Below are 12,200 nucleotides of genomic sequence, written 5' to 3' on the forward strand. Positions count from 1 at the left end.
AGGATAAAATGTGTACAGAAGCTATTAATTAACTGTTAATTAACTAGCAACAGTTCAAACTATAAACAGAGAGAGAAGGTTTCCCCCGTGGCAAATACCATTTGGGGTCTATATGCTATTTGCCCAGCAGAGCAGGCTGAACTGATTCTGTTATATTGCAGAGACAACTTATATTACAGAAGTATTAAAGCTTTTAATCACAACTCTTATTAATCAATATTCACCCTCATGGCACTATGTCACAGCCTATGCCTAGTGTCCAAACTTCAGAGGATCTCTGCCATGGACTTTGAGGACTGATTCATCCCGGCTTAAGGGGAAAGGATAAATCTTCCCAGTTTCTGGGGAAATGGTGGTCTCTGACCTTGTTCTCCTGGCAAGGATGCTATCTCTGCATTGATGCTGCTGGATCCTTCTGGTTGATGTGTCCAGGGACTTCTTAGGCAGGATCTCTGGTGTAGGAGGAGAATATCATGCTGTCTCTGGGATGGTTCTTCACATGGCTAATGGGCCGATAGCGTGTGTGTGCAGACAATCCAGAGTCTGCTTTCTGGTAATCTCAGCAGCAGTGGCACGCTTACCAGGCAATGATAGGCAGCAGGCATACAAATTGTGCATGGCTGCTGGGAGCCTGAGCTCCATAGGTAAAGGTAATGCAGGATCTGGTCCTGATATCACAGTGGTGTGCAGATGTGCACAGCTGGCTTAGGACTATAGGCTCCTTATACATATATATAGGTGTATATATGCAAGGCAGGCTTAAACGAGCTCTGCAAGAAAGGTACGCAGGCAGGTGAGCTGCGAGTGAGTCGGAGCGTGAGGTTCTGAGCATCTGAGCTATGCAGGGTCTGAACAGGGACTCCCAAGTGACTTTGGGTTCATGCTCACATACTGAAGATTCTTTTATTGTTGGACACCGATGGTACCTAGAACAGAAAACTCCTAACAGCTTGTATTATACACTCTGAATTTAAACTCTCTCAGCTAAGGTTAGATTTCTCTGTGGAATACACTGGATTTCACCATTCTCCTGCATTACCCAGTAGGTATGACCAGGACCTTCAGCAGACATCACCCCTCGGACAGGTTTCCCTTCGCCCAAAGGAGAAAATACCCAAACAGTTTTCCCTAACAGATTCTTTTCACATACAACAGGAACTTTATCACCCTCTACTGTTTGGACCAAGTCTGATTGTGCAGGTCCTGCTCTGTTTACTGAACCTCTACTATTTACCAACCAGGTAGCTTGTGCTAAATGTCTGTCCCAGTTTTTCAGAGTTCTACCCCCCATGGCTTTTAGGGTGGTTTTCAGCAAAATATTGTAACATTCAATCTTCCCTGAAGCTGGTGCATAGTAGGGTATGTGATAAATCCACTCAACACCATGCTCTTTGGCCCAGTTTTTTACAAGATTGTTCTTGAAATGAGTGCCATTGGTCTGACTCGATTCTCTCTGGAGTTCCATGTCTCCACATGATCTCTGTCTCCAAACCAAGAATGGTGTTGCATGCGGTAGCATGTGGAACTGGATAGGTTTCCAGCCATCCAGTGCTGGCCACTACCATCGTCAGCACATACTGCTTGCCAGAACGAGATCAAGGTAGAGTGATGTAGTCAATCTGCCAGGCTTCACCATACTTATACTTTGACCACCTCTCACCATACAATAAGGGCTTGATTCTCTTAGCCTGCTTAATTGCAGCACAAATGTCACAGTCATGTATGACTTGGGTGATAGCGTCCATGGACAAGTCAATTGACCTATTGTGTACCCGTTGGTGTGTTGCATCTCTGCCTTGATGTCCAGACGAATCATGGGCCCACCGAGCTAAGAAAAGTTCACCTCAGTGTTTCCAATCAAGGTCAAGATCTGAGTTGGTATCAACTGGAGAAATCTTAGCAGCTTGGTCTACCTGCTGGTTGTGTTGGTGTTCCCCAGTAGCTCTGTTCTTAGGCATGTGTGCATCTACGTGCCGCACCTTCACTGGAATTCTCTCCAGCCGTGCATCAATGTCCTGCCATTGATCAGCACACCACATAGGCTTTCCTTTCCTCTGCCAACCATTCTTTTTCCAGTCCTTTAGCCAACCCCATAGAGCATTGGCTACCATCCATGAGTCGGTGTAGAGGTAAAGGATAGGCCAATTTTCACGTTCAGCCACATCAAGAGCAAGTTGGACAGCTTTTACCTCAGCGAACTCACTGCATTCTCCTTCTCCATCTCTTGCTTCGGTAACTCCTGGTAGGACTCCGACTGCTGAACTTCCATCTTTGTTTGCTCCCAACAAGATGACAGGAACCATCTGTGAACAAAGCATAGTTCTTTTCCTGATCAGAGAGATCACATAGGGAGGAGCTTCTCTCAGCATGTGTTATTTTCTCCTCGGAGGTTTGGAAGAGTCTGTGCCTTCCTGACCAGTTGGTGATCACCTCCACCAGAACAGGTCAATCAAGATTACCCATTCGTGCTTCTTGGGTTATCAAAGCCAACCATTTAGACCAGGTTGCATCTGTGACATGATGTGGTGATGAACCTTTGCCCTTGAACATCCAGTTTAGAACTGGCAGTCTAGGAGCTAAAAGCAATTGTGACTCAGTTCCAATCACTTCAGAAGCTGCTTTCACTCCTTCATAGACTGCTGGTATTTCTTTCTCAGTTGGGGTGTAATTTGCCTCTGAACCTCTGTAGCTACAACCCCAGAAACCAAGTGGATGACCACATATCTCACTTGGAGTTCTCTGCCAAAGACTCCAAGTTGGACCATTGTCACTGGCAGCCATGTACAGAATGTTCTTTATGTCCGGACCAGATCTCACAGGTCCCAAGCCCACTGCATGGACTACTTCTTGCTTGATCTGATCAAAGGCTGCTTGTTGTTCAGGTCCTCACTTCAAATTGCTTCTCTTATGAGTCACATCATGCAGAGGTTTGACAATTTGACTGAATCCAGGAATGTGTAGTCTCCAAAATCCCACTGCACCAAGAAAAGTAAATGTGTCCTTCTTAATTGGTGGGAATGGCCATCGGTAGAGACTTTTCTTGCCACATCCTGAGGAATGTGACTGCAACCATCCTGCCACCGCACTCCCAGAACTGAATTCACTGGAGGTCCTTTGACCTTGTTTCTCTTAATGGCCAAAACCTGCTTGCAGCAGATGTAATGATTTTGTTACCTTTCTCGAAGGACTTCCTCAGCAGTTTGGCCACCACACAATGATGTTGTTGACTGAAACTGGGTGTGCTCTGGCGCTTTACCTTTCTCCAGTGCATTGTGGATGACTGAGTGACAGATTGTTGAGCTGTGTTTCCACCCCTGAGGCAAACGATTGAACTGGTACTGGATTCCTCTCCCGGTGAATGCAAACTGAGGCCTGCACTCCTTTGCTATGGGAATTGAGAAGAAAGCATTAGCAATGTCTGTGGTAGCATACCATTTATCTTCCTTCAATTCCAGCTTGTACTGGAGTTCCAGCATGTCCAGCACAGCTGAGCTCATGGGTGGAGTCACCTCGTTGAGGGCACGAAAATCAACTGTGAGTCTGCAATCGCCGTTAGGTTTGCACACAGGCCAGATGGGACTGTTCAAAAGCAAATGAGCTTTCTCGATGACAGCCTGACTCTCCAGTTGATGAATCAGCAACAAGGAGTCACGGTTAGTTCTGTATTGCCTGTGGTGAACAGTTTGTGCAGCAGTTGGCACTTCCAGATCCTCTATGTCATGATGTCCCACAACTGTAGATTCATCTAAAAGTTTGGGTCTGATGGACAATTTCAATTTACCATCTTCATTCTCTACAGATGCTATTCCAAAAGTTCATTTGTGACCTTAAGTGTCTTTTAAACAACCTTGTCTCAAAAAGTCAATTCCCAGAATGCAAGGCGCATCAGGACCAGTTAAAATAGTGTGTTTCTTCCACTCTTTACCAGTTAAACTGATCTCAGCCTGCAACTTAGTTAACTCTTGAGATCCACCAGTGATTCCAAAAATAGATATGGACTCTGCCCCTTTGCAGTTTGATGGCAATAAAGTGCACTGAGCACATGTGTCAACAAGAGCCCTGTATTTCCGAACTTTTGAACTGCCAGGCCACCTAATATGTACATTCCAATAGATTTGGTTTTCTCCACTATCCCTTTCCTCCTCCTGGCTGGAGGCAGGGCACCCCTAATGCTGAACATGGCATGTAGGGTGTACACAGTGATTGGTGTTGTTGTGAGAGGAATTGCAATTGTTGGAATAATTGCAGTTGCTCTGGGGAGCTGAAGAAGTGACAGCTACTTTTCCTGGCATTGTTGCCTCTGTTTCTGCCACTCTGCAGTTCCCTGACCCTCTTTGAAAGAGCTGAAGTAGGTTGACCATCCCACTTGTTCATGTTCTCACCTTATTTGTCACGCAGAATTATCCACAGTGATGCACGTGATTGCTGATGTCTAGGTGGAATTTGTCTCCTCCTGTGCTGGAATTGCTTTGCAGGAGGTGGGCATCAGTTCCTGATGGCAGAAACATGCACCCATTCAGATGATGCAGGAATGGTATCTTTTACCAGATTGGAAATTGAGGTGTTAAGATCCTCCTTCAGTTCCTTCATGCTGTCATGATGCCATCCTTAATACTATCTTTTCATTCCCTTTATCTCTGTTGTCATAGTGTCTTATGGCAGAGAGACTATAGGCAGAATGTGACCAGCTGTCCTCTAATCTGCCTGCCCTGAGCTGATTCAGTGACTTCACCAACAGTGATAGACCCTCCAATAATCACTCTTGATAGAACTTTGCGGGCCAAGATGTTAGCCTAGGCATGAAGGAGCAAGCTTGTGCATGGTTTTGGAACAGTCTGTGCCTTCCGGCCAGTTGGTGATCACCTCCACCATGACAGGTCGGTCAAGATTACCCATTCGTGCTCGTTGGGTTATCAAAGCATCCATTTAGACCAGGTTGCATCTGTGGCATGATGTGGTGGATGAACCTTTGCCCTTGAACATCCAGTTAAGAACTGGCAGTATAGGAGCTAAAAGCAATTGTGACTCAGTTCCAATCACTTCAGAAGCTGCTTTCACTCCCATAGGCTGCTAGAATCTCTTTCTCAGTTGCAGTGTAATTTGTCTCTGAACCTCTGTAACAACGTCCCAGAAACCAAGTGGACGACCACGTGTCTCATTTGGAGCTCTCTGCCAAAGACTCCAAGTTGGACCATTGTCACTGGCAGCCGTGTACAGAATGTTTTTAATGTCCGACCAGATCTCACAGGTCCCAGGCCCGCTGCATGGACTACTTCTCGTTTGATTTGATCAATGGCTGCTTGTTGTTCAGGTCCCCACTCGAAATTGTTTCTCTTACGAGTCACTCATGCAGAGGTTTGACAATCTGACTGAAACCAGGAATGTGTAGTCTCCAAATTCCCACCACACCAAGGAAAGAAAAGTGTGTCCTTCTTACTGGTGGGGAACTGCCATGGTAGAGACTTTGTTGATCACATCCTGAGGAATGTAACGGCGACCATCCTGCCACCGCACTCCCAGAAACTGAATTTCCTTGGCAGGTCCTTTGACCTGTCTCTCTTAATGGCAAAACCTGCTTGCAACAGAATGTCAATGATTTTGTTACCTTTCCTCGAAGACTTCCTCAGCAGTTTGGCCCCACACAATGATGTCGTCGATGTACTGGATGTGCTCTGGAGCTTTACCTTTCTCCAGTTGCATTGTGGATGACTGAGTGACAGATGGTTGAGCTGTGTTTCCACCCCTGAGGCATAGCGGTTGAACTGATACTGGATTCCTCTCCAGGTGAATGCAAACTGAGGCCTGCACTCCTTTGCTATGGGCAATAGAGAAGAAAGCATTAGCAATGTCTATGGTTGCATACCACTTAGCCTCCTTCGATCCAGCTCGTACTGGAGTTCCAGCATGTCCGGCACAGCTGCACTCATGGGTGGCGTCACCTCATTGAGGGACACGGAAATCAACTGTCAGTCTCCAGTCGCCCGTAGGTTTGCGCACAGGCCAGATGGGACTGTTGAAAGGTGAATGAGCCTTTCTCAATGATAGCCTGACTCTCCAGTTGACGAATCAGCTGATGAATGGGCAACAAAGTGTCACGGTTAGTTCTGTACTGCCTATGATGAACAGTTTGAGTTGCAATTGGCACTTCCAGGTCCTCTATGTCATGATGTCCCACAACTGCAGATTCATCTGAAAGTTCAGGTCTAATGGACAATTTCAAATTATCATCCTCAATCTCTACAGATGCTATTCCAAAAGCCCATTTGTGACCCTTAGGATCTTTGAAACAACCTTGTCTCAAAAAGTCAATTCCAAACTGCAAGGCGCATCAGGACCAGTTACAATAGTATGTGTCTTCCACTCTTTACCAGTTAAACTGATCTCAGCCTGTATCTTAGTTAACTCTTGAGATCCACCAGTGATTCCAAAGATAGAAATGGACTCTGTCCCTTTGCAATTTGATGGCAATAAAGTACACTGAGCACCTGTGTCATCTAAAGCCCTGTATTTCCTAACTCTTGAACTGCCATGCCACCTAATGAATACATTCCAATAGATTCGTTCTCTCCACTATCCCTTTCCTCCTCCTGGCTGGAGGCAGGGCACCCCTAATGCTGAACATGGCATGTAGGGTGTACACAATGATTGGTATTGCTGCGAGAGGAACTGCAACTGTTGGAACAATTGCAGTTGCTCTCAGGAGCTGAAGAAGTGACAGCTACTTTCCTGGCATTACTGCCTCTGTTTCTGCCACTCTGCAGATCCCTGATCCTCTTTGAAAGAGCTGAAGTAGGTTACCATCCCACTTGTTCATATTCTCCCCATATGTGTCCACTCAGAAGTATCCACAGTGACGCACTGTGATGCTGCTGTCTAGGTGGAATTTGTCTCCTCCTGGGCTGGAATTGCCTTGCAGGGAGGTGGGCGTCTGTTCCTGACCTGCAGAAACATGCACCCATGCAGATGATGCAGGAATGGTATCCTTTACCAGATTTTTGAGATCCTCCTTCAGTTCTTTCATGCTCTCCTTAATGCCATCTTAATCTCTGTACCTAGAGTTTTTATGGCAGAGACTAGGCAGAGTGTGACAAGCTATCCTCTATCTGCCTGAGCTGATCAGTGAATTCACCAACAGTGAAAGATCTTCCATTATCACTCCTTGCTAGAATTTACTGGCCAAGATGTTAGCATAGGATGAAAGGAGCAAGCTCAATCAGCTTCTTCATGAGACCTGTTCCCAAAGGAATATCTTCAGGCTCATGAGTGCCATGATCTCCATAAAGCACTTCCTTCACAGCAAACTCCTTACAGAAGCTTAATTCCCTGCTCAACGGTGTTCCACTTCATGGCAGCCCATGGCAAATCATCTCGGGAAGGATATCTCATAGCCACAGCCAACAGAAGGTCGTGTCCACAAGCTAACCCTACCAAGAGGACTTGCTAGGTGTTTGTCCACTCCACTCTCCTTAGTGAGTGGTCCCAGCTGCTTGGCAGACTTGTCTCCTACCTGCAGAGCATTAGCACCAATGCCACGGCATCTCACTAGCCAGCTTAAAATTGGCTCACCTGATTCCCTTGTGTATTCCTTCCTAACTTCCCTGACCTCTCTGAGTGGATCCTTGGAGCCTTGGATGTCATCTTCTCCTCTCCTCCTGTTGGTTCTGGTGGTGCCTGGCCTAACACAATCTTCCTCCATAGCATTCCTAAACTCATTGGAACCATCCTCTCTCCTGCAGCTAACCTCACAGCCTCCTCTCACTTGAGTATTGTTGTCTCAGCACATCTACAAGGTCTCGCAGACTAACTGCTCTCCTCCTCCTCTTGCTGCTGATCACCAGATGTCCCTTCTCTTACATCCTCCTGCGAACCACTCTTGTCTTAGCTTTTGCCTTAGCAGGTGCCAGAAGGGCCTGAGCAGCAAACAGACTTGATGTGTCTGCTGGAGGGGTTTGAATCTTTAGGATTCGGACTTAAGCTTGAAATATTGAGTCTGACTTGGAGCATTTGTATCCTTAGGGGTCTGACCTGGAGCTTGTGAGTTCAAATCTGCCTTCTTTTAACAGGAGGATTTTGGTTCTGGTCTGCTGGCTGGGGGTTCAATTGCTGAGCTGGTGTCATTAGGATTTGGACTGACTGGGCTAGCGTTACAGCACTAGTAGTATTATTAACATTAGTGGGATATTTGCCTGTCCTCCTGGGATGCCTGCCAACCCGACTTGTTTTCATTTTTGCTAGGAACATTCTGATTTTGGGTACCGACCTGTCCTCCTAGGGCTCCTGCCGAACTCTGCCCGATATCATTGTTTACGTTAGTGGCGGGAACACTGGCTGTGTTCCCAGCACTTGGAGAAGGAGGGGCAGAGGCTGGCAAGGGGGAAGCCGATAACTGTGTTCCCTTGTTTTGCTGTGAAAGAGACTGCTTCTGAGACACAGAATTTTTCCTAGCTCTTACAGAAGCTGGTTTTGAATTTTTCACCAATAATGCCAAAATTAATATGAATATTAAAATCATGAGGCAAATATAAAAATTGTGAGAAGAAAAACAGTTTTAACACGAGCATGTGCTTGCAAACAGTTTGGAATTCCTGTCTTAGGCTGAATAACTCTCATTAGAGCCATAGTTCAAAGCAGAATTTTCCATTTATTGTCACATTATTGACCAGAGCTCCTGTAATGTCCTTGGTAATATTCTCAGAGATATTAAAACCATCATAACCAAGATAAAAATCACCCCAGCTCCAGAACATATCGAACCTTAGCTTAGCCTTATTATAAGCCAGATCAATGAAATAAGCAACAATTTGACCTTTTAACCAACTAAATGCAAGAAAAACAAAACCAGACCAGAGCAATGCACCAACCATATACAATAGCTGCTTGATTAGCTTCATCTTAATCCCAGAGCTAATTTCCAGTCTCTCAAAATATCTCTAGCCCACGTTGGGAAAGCCAATTAAAAAAATGTGAATGGTTTGGGGGTTACCCCCCCCCCACACTTTTGAATTTGCCCCAGCTAACTCAGACGGACCCTGGGAATATAGATGAGCAATTTATTTACAGCTAGCAGAATTTACAAGCAGCTATTTACAATATATACAGTTATATACAATTATATACAGAAATATACAAAGGATAAACACTACAAAAGCACAACTCCCTCCCAGAAACCTGAGTCCCCAGGAGGGCTCTCAAACCACCCCAACACCTCCCCCCGGCCCTCTCACCTTACCCCAGTACTCAGGAAGAAGAGAGGTGCAGCCAAGAGGTTAGGGAGCAAGGTTAGTAGAGCAGGGTTAATGAGATGTGACCAGGTCTAAGGCAAAGCAAGAGAGAGAACAAAATGGAGAAAAAAGTCTTTCTTCTCCCAGAGTTCTCAGCGTGAACTGTGAGAGAAGTTGACATCAATTGTTTTTCATTTCACTGCCCGTTATCTAGTTCTGTTACCAAAACATTCTAGCTTGCTTCAAACTAGCACAAAGCTTAAGAAGCTTCTTCATGAGACCTGTTCCAAGAGGAATGTCATCAGGCTCATGTGTGCCATGATCTCCATAAAGCACTTCCTTCACAGCAAACTCCTTCAAAAGCTTAATTCCCTACTCAATCGTGTTCCACTTTTTAGCAGCCCATGGCAGATCATCTCGGGAAGGATATCTCATAGCCACAGCCAACAGAAGGCGTGTCCACAAACTAACCTTACCAAGAGGATTTGATAGGTATTTGTCCACTCCACTCTCCTTGGTGAGTGGTCCTATAGCTGCTTGGCAGATTTGTCTCCCACCTGTAGGGCATTAGCAGCAATGCTATGGCATCTCACTAGCCAGCTTAGGATTGGTTCACCTGATTCCCTTGAGTATTCCTTCCTAACTTCCCTGACCTCTCTGAGGGGATCATTGGAGTCCTGGATGTCATCCTCCTCCTCTTCCTCTTGTTGATCTGGTTGTCCCTGGCCTAGAAACGGAACCTTCCTAATAGCACTCTTAAACTCATTGGAACCATCCTCTTTCTTGGCAGCCAACCTCACAGCGCTCTTCTCATTTGAGTACTGCGATCTCAGCATGTTTTCCAGGTCCCAAAGGCTATATGCCTCCTCTTCCTCCTCTTGCTCACCAGAGGCCCCCTCTCTTACATCCTCTTTTGAATCACACTTTTTCAAATGCTGTCTCTTGGCTTTCACCTTAGCAGGTGCCAAAAAGACCTGCACAGCGACAGACTTGGACGTGTCTACTGGAGGGTTTGAATCATTGGGGGTCTGGCCTGAGGTCTGTGAGTTCAGATCTGCCTTAGAGCTAACAGGGTTCTGCTCTGCTCGCTGTGGATTCGAACTGACTGAGTTAGTCTTACTAGTGTTATCAGAAGAGGGAATATTCTGGCTTTGAATATTTCCCTGTACTCCTGGGATGCCTGCCAATCCTGATGTTTTATCTTTGCCACTAGGAGCATTGGCAGCCTTCTCAGAATCTGGAGAGGGAGGTGTAGTAACTGTCCCTGGCTGGGAAAGAGGAGATGGTGCTCCCCCTGAGTTGTCTTTGTTTTGGTTTCCACTTGTACATTGTTTTTGCAACACTGAGACCTTCCTAGTTCTTACAGGCATTGCATTCGAATTTTTTACACATAATGCCAGAATTAATATGAAAATCCAAATTACAGCCACCAGACATGCCATGGTTTGCCTTGAGTAAAATTCTGAACAAGGGTCTGGCATCTCAGTTTGGGGTTGAATCACCCTCATTAGTGCCCTAGATAAGGCAGTGCTTTGATTGCTTGTAAAATTGTTGGTAAATACCCCTGTAATGTTACTGGTAAGATTTTCAGTGACATTAAAAACAGCATACCCAAGAATGAGATCACCCCAGGACCAGAAAATGCTTGTAAGTTTAGCTTTGACCTTCTTAAAACTACATTAAGCTAGAAATAACCAATTAGGGCTTTGATCCAATTGTACACAAGAAAACAGAAAACAGGCCACATAATAGCCCCCACCAAGTAAAATAGCTGCTTCATTAGCTTCATTCTGATTCCCAGAGTTAATTAACAATCACTCAAATGAATTTGTCCCATGTTGGGCGCCAAATAAAATATGTGGTGGTTTGGGTGTACCCCCCACACACACACTTTAGAAATCACCAAGACTAGTCTCGGCTGGGCTCTGGGAATATAAATGAAGCTACTATTTACAGCTAGCACAATATACAAGCAGATATTTACAATATATACAAAAATATACAAGGTAAAAAGTAATACAGAAGTGCAACTCCCCTCCCACAAACCTGAGTCCCCAGGAGGGGCTCTCAACCACCCCTGCACCTTCCTCCTGCCCCTCTCAACCTTACACCACTCCTAGGGAAGAATAGAGGTTCAGCCAAGAGGTTATGAAGCAAAGGTGTGTTAGTCCAAATGGAAGGTGAGGTTAGGAAGATGCAGCTCAGTCAGAGCCCAGCCAGAGAGTGAGACAAAATGGCGAGAGTGTTATCTAATGTTTTCCTTTCTTCTTGTTTAGCAAGACTCTGAGGGGAGTAGACATTACCATTGTTTTCCTTCCACAACCTATGATCTAGTTTTTCACACCAAAACATTCTAGCTAGCTTCAAACTAGCACACTGTTCCAGTGTTTCACCACCCTCATGGTAAAGAACTTGTTCCTAACATCCAGTCTAAATCTGCTCTCTAGTTTGAAGCCATTGTCCCTTGTCTTCTTAGTGCAGGCCTTTGTAAACAGTCCCTCTACAACCTTCCTGTAGTGGTCTTTCCTTATCTAAAAGGAGCCTATTAGGTCTCCCTGGAGTCTTCTCTAGGCTGAGCAACCCCAGATCCCTCACCCTATCCTTGTAGCAGAGCTGCTCCAACTCCCTGATCATTTTCGTCACCCTCCTCTGGATCTACTCTATCAGGTCCATGTCCTTCCTATATTTTGTCAGGTGTCTTCTTCCTTTTCTCATCCAAAGCTACATATACTCTTTAAAGACAAACAAAAAGTCCTAGGAACCTGATGAAGGTCAGATACATCAGATCAAGGGACAAATATTCATTTTCTTATTGTGTTTAAAAAGAAGTCCCACAAAACCAAAACAATCAAAGCAAAATGTGACACCAGCACCATCCAAGCACCACAACCTCTGCCCACCCTCCCAAAAAAAAAACCCCAAACCTCAACTGAATCAACAAAAGAAAACTCAAAACTAGTCAGCCAACTAAATTTGGAC

This window comes from Pogoniulus pusillus, chromosome 2 (assembly GCF_015220805.1).
Source record: "Pogoniulus pusillus isolate bPogPus1 chromosome 2, bPogPus1.pri, whole genome shotgun sequence".
NCBI lineage: Eukaryota > Metazoa > Chordata > Aves > Piciformes > Lybiidae > Pogoniulus > Pogoniulus pusillus.